General features: G+C 37.6%; 1 long non-coding RNA gene across 1 annotated transcript in view; it reads left to right on the top strand.

The window, feature by feature from the left end:
* LOC144235636 (uncharacterized) overlaps positions 1-9,328 on the top strand; it is a 57,920-nt gene extending 48,592 nt beyond the window's left edge. Inside the window, exon 3 of the long non-coding RNA XR_013336274.1 lies at positions 9,233-9,328. This is a non-coding gene — a long non-coding RNA (uncharacterized LOC144235636). The remainder of the gene's footprint in view (positions 1-9,232) is intronic.
* The last annotated feature ends 4,127 nt before the right edge of the window (positions 9,329-13,455 follow it).

Raw genomic sequence — 13,455 nt, 5'->3', positions numbered from 1 at the left:
ATATGGTGCCCGTTCTAAGTATTCCCACCTTTGACGCATAACCGTATCTCTTTCAACACATTGATATAGCCTCATGGGTAGTAAGAGCACCCCATAACCATTTAAATAAGGAAACAAAACATGAAACCTGATTTATAGATGATGATTCTGCACCATATGCAGAGTTCTGTATTTATTAATCTCAATTGTGTGTGATGATAATGATGAAGAGAAATTCTCCCTGTGGGCAGAATTGTAAGTGGTACATCTTTTTGTTCACATTTCCTAGAAACAGAGATGTCCTGTGTTATGAGTCTAAATTGATAGTCAGGGGCTAATGATTGTACAGGCAGAGGCTAGGAAAAATAATATTGGAGGATTGACAATAAGAAGGTCTAGGGGCAGGGTAAGTGGATGGAAACATTTGACATACCAAGGGCAGGTGGTAGGAGTAGTCTACCCCAGGTGCGAGCAATTTTTAGAACATAACAAAAGATTTTTTGAGGGAGGAGTATTGTATCACTGACATTGTTTAGGACTGCCAGCACATGCTGCTAATAAAAAGAAGACTAATTTATAGTTGGCTTTATTATTATTTTTAAATTCTCTGCAAACAATGCACCCTTTTATCAACTGCACCTGGTGAGCCACTCCCATTGCCCTGTCTTTGAACCAGAGTATGACAATATTTATGCATATTTGTGAATGCTGACCAAGGATCCTTACAACTGAGGACTTTCTCAATAATCAGATGGCCAAAGGATGGACCAGATGACCTGCTCCATGCATGTCAGTCAACAGCCACTTTCCTTGGTCACTCCAGTGATTCAATGAGTTCATGGAAAGTATGGCAGTAGGGATGGAAGTTATGTATGAGATCTGGCCCCTGCCACTGAAGAGTACCCAGTGCACCAACAGCAGATGTCAACCCTGAGCCCTGCTGTGTCATCATATCTCAGTATCACTAGCCAGCCACCTGGTGGCAGAATAATGATATTGGACTCCTGTTGTTGGGGCCAGGAATGTATCATCATTGGAATACACAGTCTTAAATGAAATAGTCTTGCTTAAAGCAGCCAACTTACAAAAGTAGGAAAGATATAAATGAATGAATGAATGAGTGAATGAATGAATGAAATTTAAGAACAGCATAATAGGGATGAAAGTAGACATACTTTTCTTTTAAACTATAAAAACAACAGAAAGATTTTAGTAATAAAGTCAAGAGGACATAAGATGAAAAGACTTATGAAATAGACAATAACTTTTGCTGTTCCACTTATAAATTCAATAGAGAGAGAATACCAAATATAGTTGGAGTGAGAAAGGCAACAAAATGGCATAAAGGAAAGAATTATTTGGGAATTCTGTCTACACAAAAAATATATAAATGAACTTGAAAATTTTGATGGGATGTATCATTTTCTAGGTAATTATAAATTACAAAATTGACCTAAGGGGGTGGAGTATCTGAGATGGGCTAACAAAAGAATAAAATGGTTTTCAGTGAAAATTACAAAAGGTAGAAAAAGCGTGGAAGACAAAGAATAAAAAAACAAGGGCAACACATTGAAAATAGTAACAATATAGTAGATGTTACCCCAACTATATCAATAATCACTTTAAATTTCAATGGTCTAAATACATCAATTAAAAGACAGAGATTGGGGGCTCCTGGCTGGCTTAGTGAGTAAGGTGTGAGACTCTAGATCTCAGAGTACAAGCCCTATGTTGGGTGTAGAGTTTACTTAAAAATAAAATCTTAAAATAAAAAAAATACTGTCGAAGTAGATTTAAAAAAAAAACATGACCCAAGTATATATTGTCTATAATAAACCTACTTTATTTTTTTTAATGTTTATTTATTTTGGGTGGCAGAGAGAGAGGAGAGAGAGAGAATATCAGGCAGGCTCCCTGCTATCAGCACAGAGCCCAACACGGAGCTCGATCTCACAAACCATGAGATCATGACTTGAGCCAAAATCAAGAGTCAGACTCTTAACCAACTGAGCCACCCAGACACCCGTAAACCCATTTTAAATATAAAGACATGTATATATTAAAAGTAGTGGAGAAAGATATAATCAAAAGAAAATAGGAGTAACTATATTAATTTTAGACAGAGCAGACTTCAGAGCCAGAAAAATTATCAGGGATAAAGAGGAGCATTATATAATAATAAAGAGGTCAATACTCCAATAAGACATGACAATCTTTATATGTGTATGTGTCTAATAGCACAGCATCAAAATACATGAGGCAAAAATGGATAGAAATGCAAGGAGAAATAGATGAATCCACTATTATACTTGGAGACTTTAACATTTCTCTATCAGAAATGGACAGATCCAAAAAGCAGAAAATCTGTATGGACAGAGTTGAACTCAACAGCACCATCAATCAACTGGATATAATTGACACCTATAGACTACTTGATCCAATGACAGCAGATTAAATATTCTTTTCGAGCTCATATGGAACATTCACCAAGAGAGACCACAGTTTGGGGCCAAAAATAACTACTTAACAAGTATAAAGAACAGAAATCATACAATGTCTACTTTCAGACTCTAGGAAATTAAACTAGAAATCAATAATAGAAATATAGCTGAAAAAAATGTAAAATATTTGAAAATTAAACAGCACACTTCTAAGAAACACATGAGTCAAAGTAAATCACAAGGAAAATATAAAAATATTTTTAACAGAATTAAAATGAAAATACAACTTATCAAAAATTGTGGAAGACGATGAAAACAGTGCTGACAGGGAAATTTATAGCATTGGATGAATATATTGGAAACAAGAAAGAGCTGCAATTAAAAATCTAAGTTCCTACCTTAGGCAACTAGAAAAAAAGAAGAGCAAATTAAATCTAAAGTAAGCAAAAGAAAAAAAAACATAAAAATTTGAGCAGAAATCAATGAAATTAAAAACAAGAAGTCAGAGAAAATCAAAAGCTGGTTCTTTGGAAAGACCAATAAAATCAATAAGCCTCTAGCCAGTTAACTAAGAAGAAAAGGGAGAAAACACAAATTACTAATATCAGAAATAAAAGATGCGGGGCACCTGGGTGGCTCAGTCCGTTAAGCGTCTTACTTCCGCTCAGGTCATTATCTCACAGTTTGTGGGTTCCAGCCCCTCGTCAGGCTCTGTGCTGGCTGACAGCTAGCTCAGAGGCTGGAGCCTGTCTTCAGATTCTGTATCTCCCCCTCTCTCTGACCCTCCCCTGCTCTCTGCCTCTCCCTCTCCCTCTCCCTCTCTCTCTCTCTCAAAAATAAATAAATAAAAAAGGAAAGATGAGACATCATTATAGATGGACATTAAAATGACAATAAAGGAATATGATGAACAACAAAATGTCATAAACTTAATAACCTAGATGAAATGGACTCATTACTTGAAAGACACATTCTGCTAAACTCACTCAAGAAGAAATATCCAGATTATTCTGGATAATTCTGTATGTATTAAAGAAACTGAGTCAATAATTAATAACCTTCCAAAAGAGAAAGTACCCAGCCCAGATGAGTTCACTGGTGAATTCTACCAAATATTTAAGGACAAAATCATAACAATTCTCTGCAGTATCTTCCAAAAAATAGAAGCAAGAGGGAATATTTCCTAACTCGTTCTATGAGGCTGGCATTACCCTAACACAAAAACCAGATGAAGACATTACAAGAAAATTGAAGATTGATATCTCTTATGAATGCAAATACAAAAATTCTCAATAAAATATTAGCATATGAAATCCAAGAATGTGTAAAATTAAATATACACACAATGAAGTGGGGCTTATTTCAGGTATGCAAGGTAGGTTCAACAATCAAAAATCAATTAATGTAATCCATCAGACTAAAAGAAAAATCCAACAGACTAAAAGAAAAATCATATGATCATATCAAGAGATGCAGAGGCACTTCACAAAATCCAACACCCACCCATGATAAAAACTCTCAGCAAAGTACAGATAGAGGGAAACTTGTTCAACTTAATGAGGAATATCTACAAAAAAAAACAACAACAACAAAAGCTACAGCTAACATCATATTAATGGTACAAACTCCAAAGCTGTTCCACTAAGATCAGGAAGAAGGCAAGGACGTGCCCTCCTTCCACTGCTTTTCAACATCATACTGGGATTCCTAGCTGATGCGATAACATAAGAAAAGGAAATAAAAGGCCTACAGATAGGGAAGGAATCTATAAACTGTCTTTGTCTGCAGATGACATGATATTCTATGTAGAAAATCCAAAAGAACCTAGCAAAAAACTCCTAGAACTAATAAGGGATTGTAGAAGGCTTGAAGGATATAAAGTTAATATATAAAAGTCAATCACTTTCCTATATACTAACAATGAATAAGTGAAGTTAGAAGTTAAAAATGTATTATCATATTTGCACCCCCCAAAACAAAATACTTAGGTATAAATCTTACCAGGTTTGCACAAGATCTACATGTACAAAATTTTTTTGGAGAAAAGTACATAACTCTGATGAAAGATATCAAAGACTTAAATAAATGGGGAGAGGTTTCATATTCATGAATAGGAAGATTCAATATTGTCAAGATATCAGTTTTTCCCAATTTGATCTATATAGATTAATGCAATCCCAATTGAAATCTCAGCAAGATATTTTGTGGATATTGACCAACTGATCCAAAAGTTTATGTGGGGAGGCAAAAAACTCAGAATAGACAACCACATAGTAAAGGAGAAGAACAAAGAGGACTAATATTACTTGACTTCAAGACTTAATATAAAGCTATAGTAATCAAGGCAGTGGTATTGGTGAGAAAACAGAAAAACAGACCAATGGAACAGAATAAAGAGACCAGAATAGGTACACATAAGTGTAGTCAGCTGAACTTTGACAAAGGAGTGAGGGCAATACAGTGCAACAGAGAGTCTTTTTCCACCGATAGTACTAGATGTCCACATGCAATGAAAAAGGAGTGTAGACACAGACCTCATACCCTTCACAAGGGTCAACTCAAAATGGATTATAGACCTAAATGTAAAGCACAAAACATGAAATTAAAAACCTATGCTCTGAGAAAGACAGTGTCAACAGAATGAGAAGACAAGCCACAGGCTAGGAGAAAGTATTTGCCAAAGACACATCTGAAAAAGGATTGTTATCCAAATTATATAATGAACTCTTAAAACTCAGCAATGAGAAAATAAGCAACTTGATTTAATAAATGGGCCAAAGACCTAAAGAGAGCATACCAAAGAAGACATACAGAGGGCAAGTGGGCATACAAAAAATCTTCCATGTCATGTGTCATGAGAGAATTGCAAATTAAGACAATAAAGAGATACCACGATATAGTTGTTAGAATGTCCAAAATCCAAAACACAGTCAACACCAAATGCTGGTGAGAATGTGGAGCAATGGGAACTCTCATTTATTGCTGATGGAGCTGCAAAATCGTATAGCTACTTTGGAAGACAGGCTGTCAGTTTCTTATAAAACCAAACATACTCTTAGCATATGAGCCAGCAGTTGTGCTCCCTGGTATTTACCCAATGAATTTAAAACTTATGTCCACATAAAAACCTGCACCTGTATGTTTATAGCATCTTTTTTCAATACTGCCAAAAATTGGAAGCAGCCAGGATGTCCTTCAGTAGGTGAATGGACAAACTGTGACATGTCCAAACACTAGAATATTACTCAACACCAAACAAGAAAGAAACCAATAAGAAAAAGGCTATATATTGTATGATTCCAACTATATGATATTCTGGAAAAGACAAAATTAAGGAGACAAGAAAAAGACCTGTGGTTGCTAGGGGCTTGTGGGAGAAGTGGGAAGGGATGAATAGATGGAGCACAGAGGATTTTTAGGGCAGTGAACATATCTTGTACCATCCCATAATGATAGATACCTGTCGTTATACATTTGCTCAAACCCATAGAATGTACAACACCAAGAGTGAACCCTAATGTAAACTATGGATTTTGAGTGGTAATAATGTGTCAATGTAGGTTCATGAACTCCAACAAATGTACCAAGGTGGTATGGTGTGTTGATAGTGAGGGAGGTTGTACATGTGTTAGGACAGGAGGTATATGGGAAATCTCTATCCCTTCCACTCAAAATAAAAACTCTCTAAAAAATAAAGTTTACTAGAAGTGGTAAAAGAAACAAAAATAATATATGATAAAATTATAGACCAATTTCACTTATGAATACATATATAAAAATCTTTCTAAAAGTTTTACCAAGTAAAATCCGATAATACGTTAATATGTCAAGACAATTGGGATTTACCATAGTAAAGCAAGAAAGTTTTGCTATTAGGAAATGCATTAATGTAATTTCCTGTTATCAGATTAAATTAAGTAAAAACAAAACCTCATGATCTTTTCAATAGAAGCTGAAAAATATGTTAGACAAAATCCACCTAAATTTACTTCTCTCTAACCTTTGAGTTCAACTTTCAAATTGTGTTTTTCTTTTCAAGTATTGTTAAGAACAATCACCTTCACTTTAAAAAAAACACAATTGAATAACTTAAGTTTTATAGATTAAATTCTTTAAAACGTAGTTCTATTTATACCTTACACTCTCTAAAGGAAATAAAATGCGCTTATACCTTTGATAAATTTAATTTTCTCCGAGGCCTGAAACATGCCTATTGTAATAAGCAAAACCTTCCTAAATATGTATACAACTTTCATAAATCTAATAAATTAAACTTGCAAATGTACCTTGTGTTATAGCTGTATTATAACATTCCAGTACTGTTTGTAGATTTTGTCAATTCTCTTTCAGATTTCAAAATAAATCTTTAATTTAAAAGTCCATTATTCAGCTACACATTTCAAATTGAAATCACAAGGCTAATCTGTCAGGAACCTAATGCCAGTTCAAAATCCAAATGTACCCAGATTATCCTAAGTATAACACAAAAATATCAATAATTTGAGTTTGATTTTCTTTAGAATATATTAAATTCTAAACTTCTATGCGATTGGAAATACACTACGCCAAGGGGTCAGTTTTACCACTGCTAGCAAACTGGGTTAATCATCTCAAGTAAGCATAGGCTAAGAGAAAGGAACCTGGGATCGGTAGATCTAGCCTGATTCTCCCTTCATTACCAATAGACACCTTGAGATCCTTTCATTGTTGCTATGACAACAGGGACTCCAAGTATAAACCCTTCAAATAGGATTCATTTCTCTTGGGTTCAAGTTACAAAATACCCAGTTCTTCATTCTGATTTAAGTCCACAGCCTCCTACTGAGGTTGCTGATAACACTGTTCACCTAAACTCTTTATTGCCTGATTGAATTCTATATACTTTACATGTTCTTTGTCTCTGGTTGGATGTTAAATTTTACAAATATTTAGAGGACACATGAATATATTTCACACCTTTGGCTCTGAGGTCAAAATATCAGTCATACTAACAAGAATTCCAGAGAGGGGCAAAGAGAATTAACTAAAGGAATTTTTAATAAAATAGCTGGATATATAAGACATTTGTAGTATCTCTACATCAGAAATTAGGAAATATAATAGCAAAAGGAACAAAAATTATAAAGCACCAGGAATATCTATCTAGAAATATGTAAAGTGTATGTAAATAATATGTTAAAACTTTATTCACGGACATGAAAGAAGACTTCAGAAAATGAAGATGGAAATTATGTTTCTAGATGAGAGAAAGTTTAACACTGTAAAGCTGTCATATGGGTCACAAATCAATAAATTCAAATTTTTATGAAATTCAAAAAGTGACTTTCAGACCTATCAGATTTTAAAAAATGAATGAGGATCCCTTGGGTAAATTNGGGCATAGAGGAGGACACTTATGGGGATGAGCACTGAGTGTTATGTGGAAACTAATTTGACAATAAACTATTTGTAAAAAAAAAAAAATGAATGAGGAAACTTGAGCTGAAACTTGACTTGTGCAATATCAAATTGTTCTATAAAGCTATATTAATTAAAGTAAAATACTGTTAGCTCCTATATAAAGGGAATGATTGAACAGAATAGAAAATTTCCAAACAGATGAAGAAATAAATTGGAATTTAGCTTATAATAAAAATGGTATTTTTAGTCAAAGAAGAAAGAATGAACTGTCAATAAATGGTGTTGGAACAGTTTGGAAAAATAAATAATAGATATCTACTTCACACTACAATAATTCCAAATGAATTAAAAGCTTCAACTTGCAAAAACAAAATTGCAAGAGTATCAGAAGGAAAGACGGAGAAATATTTCAATTTAGGTAAGGTCTTCCTAAGCAACACACTAAATCTAGAATCCATGAAGGAAAAAAACTGCTTTTTTACCCCATAAAAATATAGTTTTCCTCAAAGGTACCATTTAAAAAGTTAAATGGTAAAAAAATATTTGTCAAACATGTAATTAACAATCAGTGTCTACAAAATAAAAACATACTACCTCACAAATACAAAAAAAATATGAACAACTCAATTAAAAATGAGGAAAGAATATGAATAGGTCATTAACAGCAGAAAAGTACAAATGGTCCACAAACATAAAAAGATGTTGAGCCTTGGTCTTTATGAATGAAATGCAAATAAAAACAGCACCGTGGTGTCATTTTTTTACTCAGTGGATTGGAAAAAACTTGTAACTTGATAATATTTAGCATCAGCAAGTGTGTTAGGGGAAGTAAATGTCATCTGACAGTCATGGTAGAAATGTAAATTGATATCTTTCTGGCAATATCTGTGTACATTTAAAATGGATCTTTGACCCAACAACTTCATTTCTAGGATTCTGTGTTGAAAAAATATTTGTGCCTGCAACAGAGATGTTAGAAAGAATTCCTCTTTATCACTTTGGTAACAATTTAAATAACAACTTAAATGTCCATCAGTAGAAATGTGGTTGGATAAATTATGAAGTATCAGTATTATGTGCACCCATTAAAGAGTAAAACATGTTGTTCAGTCAAAACAAATACTATTGAGTAACACATATATTGTGAATCCGTTAAAAAGGCAAAAAAAAAAAAAAACCAACACGCCAAAATATATATGGTTACATGTCCCTATATGCCAGTGTATAGAGAAAGGACTAGAAATTTACAGACCAAATTTCTGACTTTGGGTCATCTTTTGGGAAGGGAGTTGGAATATCAGAGAAGAGGGTTGTATTTATTTATAGCTATCTGGCCCCTGTAACTCAAAAGTTTTCCAGCTATCATAGCTTTTGACTAAAGCCTCAACAAAATAACCTCCTTGTGTCTCTAGGATTTTCTCGTGGATCTAGCTCAGAGCTCCATTGGCGAGGCTACAAACAAGAGGGATCTGAAAAGGCATGAGGACTCAAAATTGTGTCCCCACCATGGTCAGGTTAGCTTTGGGAATTATTGGGTTTTGGCTTATTTATTCATATATCCATCGCTCTTCATTCTGTAAATAGTATGTTAATCAAGCTAGCTTTGTGGAGAGTAGACATGTATTCAGCAGAGCTGGGCTGGTCCTATTACCTCACTGACCACCCAGGAAAAAAATACCCTGCAGTCACTTTTGTCATAATCATGGCTGCAGTTCAGTCATTAATTGTCCAGTCCTACGTAGTATCAAACTCAGCATTCGTGTAATGTTACATCACCTCTCTTCTCCCGGTTGAATGCTGCTTCAGGTTGACCCTTCAGAGGGAAGAGAGATGCTGTTATTCTTACCTGCCAGCATTTCTCCTCTCCTCACTTCCTATGCAGGGACCCCAGACGGCAGAGGGACAAGAGGGGACTTGGCGAGTTCTTACTTGGCTGCTGCTGTCATCAGCTGACTTGGCCATCTCTGGCCCTTGTGAGTTCTTCTGTGGGCTCCTCAGAGGCTCCCCTGCAGGGCCTCTTCAAGTTCAATTCCTTTGATGTGAGCAGTGTCCCTTCTTTGGGTGGTCATTCTGCAGCCTCACTGGTCGCTTGGCTTCTGCAACCTTCCACTTTCTTCCGACCTCTGGCAGGAGCTTATTTAGCCAAGGCGGGGCCCCATTTTTAATGACACCAGGACAACATTCTTCTGTGGGTTTCACACATTTGGGAGCTTCCGCAGCACTGGCTTGCAGTTAGTACTCCACTGCACTGGCTGCTAGCCAGCCTCTTGCTTTTTCTATCTCACGACCCGGAGAAACACACACAGGCTCTCCAGAATGCTCCCTTTGGAGCCCCTGTCACCAGAACTGGGAGAAGGGGCAGGTAGTCCTCTATCTCTTCCCTGGAGGCAGGAGGGCTAAGCGGCAGGGGGGTTGGAGCCACAGTCAGAAGAAGTGGACCACAGGAAATCCTCTTCTCCAAAGTCCCATTTATTTTATTTTATTTCATTATTTTATTTTATTTTACATATTTTATGTTATTTTATTTAAGTTTATTTATTTTGAGAGAGGGAGAACATGCACAGGTTGGGGAGGAGCAGAGAGAGAGGGAGAGACAGAATCCCAAATAAGCTCCATGCCATCAGCATGGAGCCTGATGCGGGGCTTGGACCCAAGAATGGTGAGATCATGACCTGAGTCGAGATCAAGAGTTGGATATTTAACCAACATCCACCCAAGAGCCCCTCCAAAGCCCTAGTTTAGGCACTTTCAACTGATGGACCTGAACCCCAGTGAGTCAGACCTTCATGGAGGGTCCCCATTATGGGTGAACTTATCCAGAGCTGAGAAATGAGTTCCTAACTTTAAGTGTTTACATCTTGGTCTGTACTTTCTATGGGGATGTCCTTTCTGTTCCATGTGGGTGCCTCAGTAGACAATTTCCAACTAACATCCTATTTCCATTTATTTGCTTGTCTATTGTAGCAAACAATTATTGCTTACCTTTGATATGCCAGCCGTAGCTACGGTGATGAATCATTTGAGAGATTTAACTTGAAAAAACAGTTTATCTTCAGTCTGTGTTTAGGGCCCCAAATTCAGAAACATCATTGGTTCTCCTTTCCCCCACTGTTGCTTTGTCTTGTTTCCTTGGAGCAGTAGCCCTTCTACCACAAAATGTATTTGGTTTAGCCATGATCATAACATTTACTCCTGGATAAAGAAAGAAATGAAGAAAGAGCATCTTCTTTATAGCACACACTAAGCTTGGGAATCATGGGTAAAAACGATAGTAACTGAGCAGCAACATCTATGGAATGGAGTTTTGGAGTGAGAAATACATGGATTTGAATCCTGATTTCACTATTGTGCAAGTGTCTATCTTTCTGAGTTTTATCAGTAGTGTGGTGTGATGGTTAATTTTATTTATCAACTCAACTAGGCCACACAGTGCCCAAACATTTGGTCAGACATTACTCTGGGTGTGTCTGTGAGGATGTTTCTGCAGATTAACATTTTAATCCATAGACCCAGTAAAGCATATGTCTGTCCTTTCCATTGTGTTAATAACGGCAACATCAACCCCTACCCACCCTGCCTCAGTCACTGTGCCCGATGCTGAGGGTGATGAACATTGACAAGCCCCCTTCCCTAGTAACCCATTCAGGGTGGTGGGGTGAGGGGCACAGAGGAAAAACAAAACACAACCAACATCAAGAGAGTAAATATCTGAATGGGAAACTAACAAACTGCAGATGTGCTGGGAAGGAAATAAAAAGGTGATGAGAGACAATGATGGGGCGTGGGGGGACTTTAATAGGTGGTAAGGAAGGACACAAAGAGGAGGTAATATTTAAGCTGAAACTGAGGATGGGAGGAGCCATCTGCTCACAGGATGAGGAAGAAAAAATTCCAGACAGTAGAACGTAGTCCCCGAGGCAAAAAGGAATTGGCCCATTCAGGGAACCGAGAGAAAACCAGTGAGTGAGGGACACAGTAGGGAAGGGGGAGAGGGGCACCAGGTGAAGTAATCAAGAGATGGAGAGGATGGAACTGTGGAAAAGTAGCAAATTTATGGTATAACTCAGAGATAGAATTAATAGTACTTGCTAATGGATTAGATGTGGGCCCAAGAAGCTGGGAGAAAGGATCTTCTTGATTTCCAGGTTTAGCAAGTGAGTGGATGATAATTCCATTGTCTCAGGGGAGCAATTCTGAGGATGTGGGGGGTGGCGCGCAGAATTGAGGAGGAATTAGCGAGGGAATAGGAGGTTTGTGTTGGGTGTATTAAGTTTGATATTTCTGTAGAGACGTAAATAAAGCTATTAAATATGTTAGCCTGAGCCAGTGGCTCCCAGACTTCAGGGAGCATCAGAAACACCTGCAGGGCTTGATAAAACAGATTGCTGGGCCCACCCCCAGAGTTTCTGGTTTAGAAGGTTTGGGTGGGGCCTGTGAATTTGCATTTCTAACAAGTTCCCAGGTGATGCTGATGCCACTGGTCCAGGGTTTCCACTTGAAGAATCACTGGTCTAGACAGAGGATAATTCTAGGAGTCTGGAAGTCATCAGCATGAAGATAACACTTAAATCCATGGGGCTAGATGAGATTGCCTAATGAGGCTGTGCAGAGAAATAAGAGGAGGCCCTGGATTAAGTTTTGAGGGGGATTAGGGAAGGAAGATCAGAGTAAAGGCAGGATCAGAGAAGAAGAAGGAAAACCAAGAGAGCATGGAGTTTCAGAAGCCAGAGGGGTTGAAGGCTTCAGGTCAGATTGACGAACATGACATCTCCTGTGAGAAACAGAATGAGAAGAGGGTAGTGAAGTGCCCATCAATTTAGTCAAGGACAAGTACCTTACAAGTATCATCTCACCAAATCCTTCACAAATCCCATCAAAGGAGTACAGTTTGTTGAATTTTATAGTTAAAGGAAGCGAGGCTCTGAGATTATATAGTTTGTTAGGGCCACGAAAGGTCTAAACCCCAGATTTCTTCTGCTCACATCCTAGGGAGTACAATTCTTGCTGCATCCCCTACTTGCTGCTAAAATCTACAAGGCAGACCAACCTTGGCAGCACCTTGAAGGAGGCATTCTGCTCACTCCTCCCCAAGGCACTCACTACCCTCTGGCTGCTCCCAGACAATTGCAACAGCAAGTTCACCTGCTGCCCTGGTCAACTCCCTGTGCTTTCCATACTCAGAACCAACCTGGACTTCATTCCTTGGCAATGGCATAAACCTGTCTATTAGCAAATGATAACGGATAAAAGCGGGTGCTAATTGGTAGTGTGCAATAAAGGTTTCACAATCACCTTTCTCAAAGGGGGGAGAAAAGCCCTGATTTGCAGCATCTGGTGATTTCAAGGCACCAGTGGCTGATTTCAGGCTCTTGGTGTGATGTGAGCATGGAATTAGGAGGAGATGCACATACTTGGCTCTCTCAAGCCACCGTGAGCCGGCTCCAGCACACTGCTGGAATGATTTAACCTGTTGATTTTTGTGTCACATATTTCCATTCTACACACAGCCTTCTGGATACAATATCATAACCACAAGTTGTGGGAACTTCAGGCCACCTGCCCAGCCAGTGGGGGGAGGTGTTCACAACAGGGAAGCCAGGGTGCAGCTTCTAACCCATGGCTCTAAGGCCGTCAC

The sequence above is a fragment of the Crocuta crocuta genome, unplaced genomic scaffold, assembly GCF_008692635.1.
Source record: "Crocuta crocuta isolate KB4526 unplaced genomic scaffold, BGI_CrCroc_1.0 scaffold10, whole genome shotgun sequence".
In the NCBI taxonomy this organism is placed as follows: domain Eukaryota; kingdom Metazoa; phylum Chordata; class Mammalia; order Carnivora; family Hyaenidae; genus Crocuta; species Crocuta crocuta.
The sequence above is the reverse complement of the archived record's forward strand: the minus strand, read 5'-3'. Positions and strand labels throughout refer to the sequence as shown.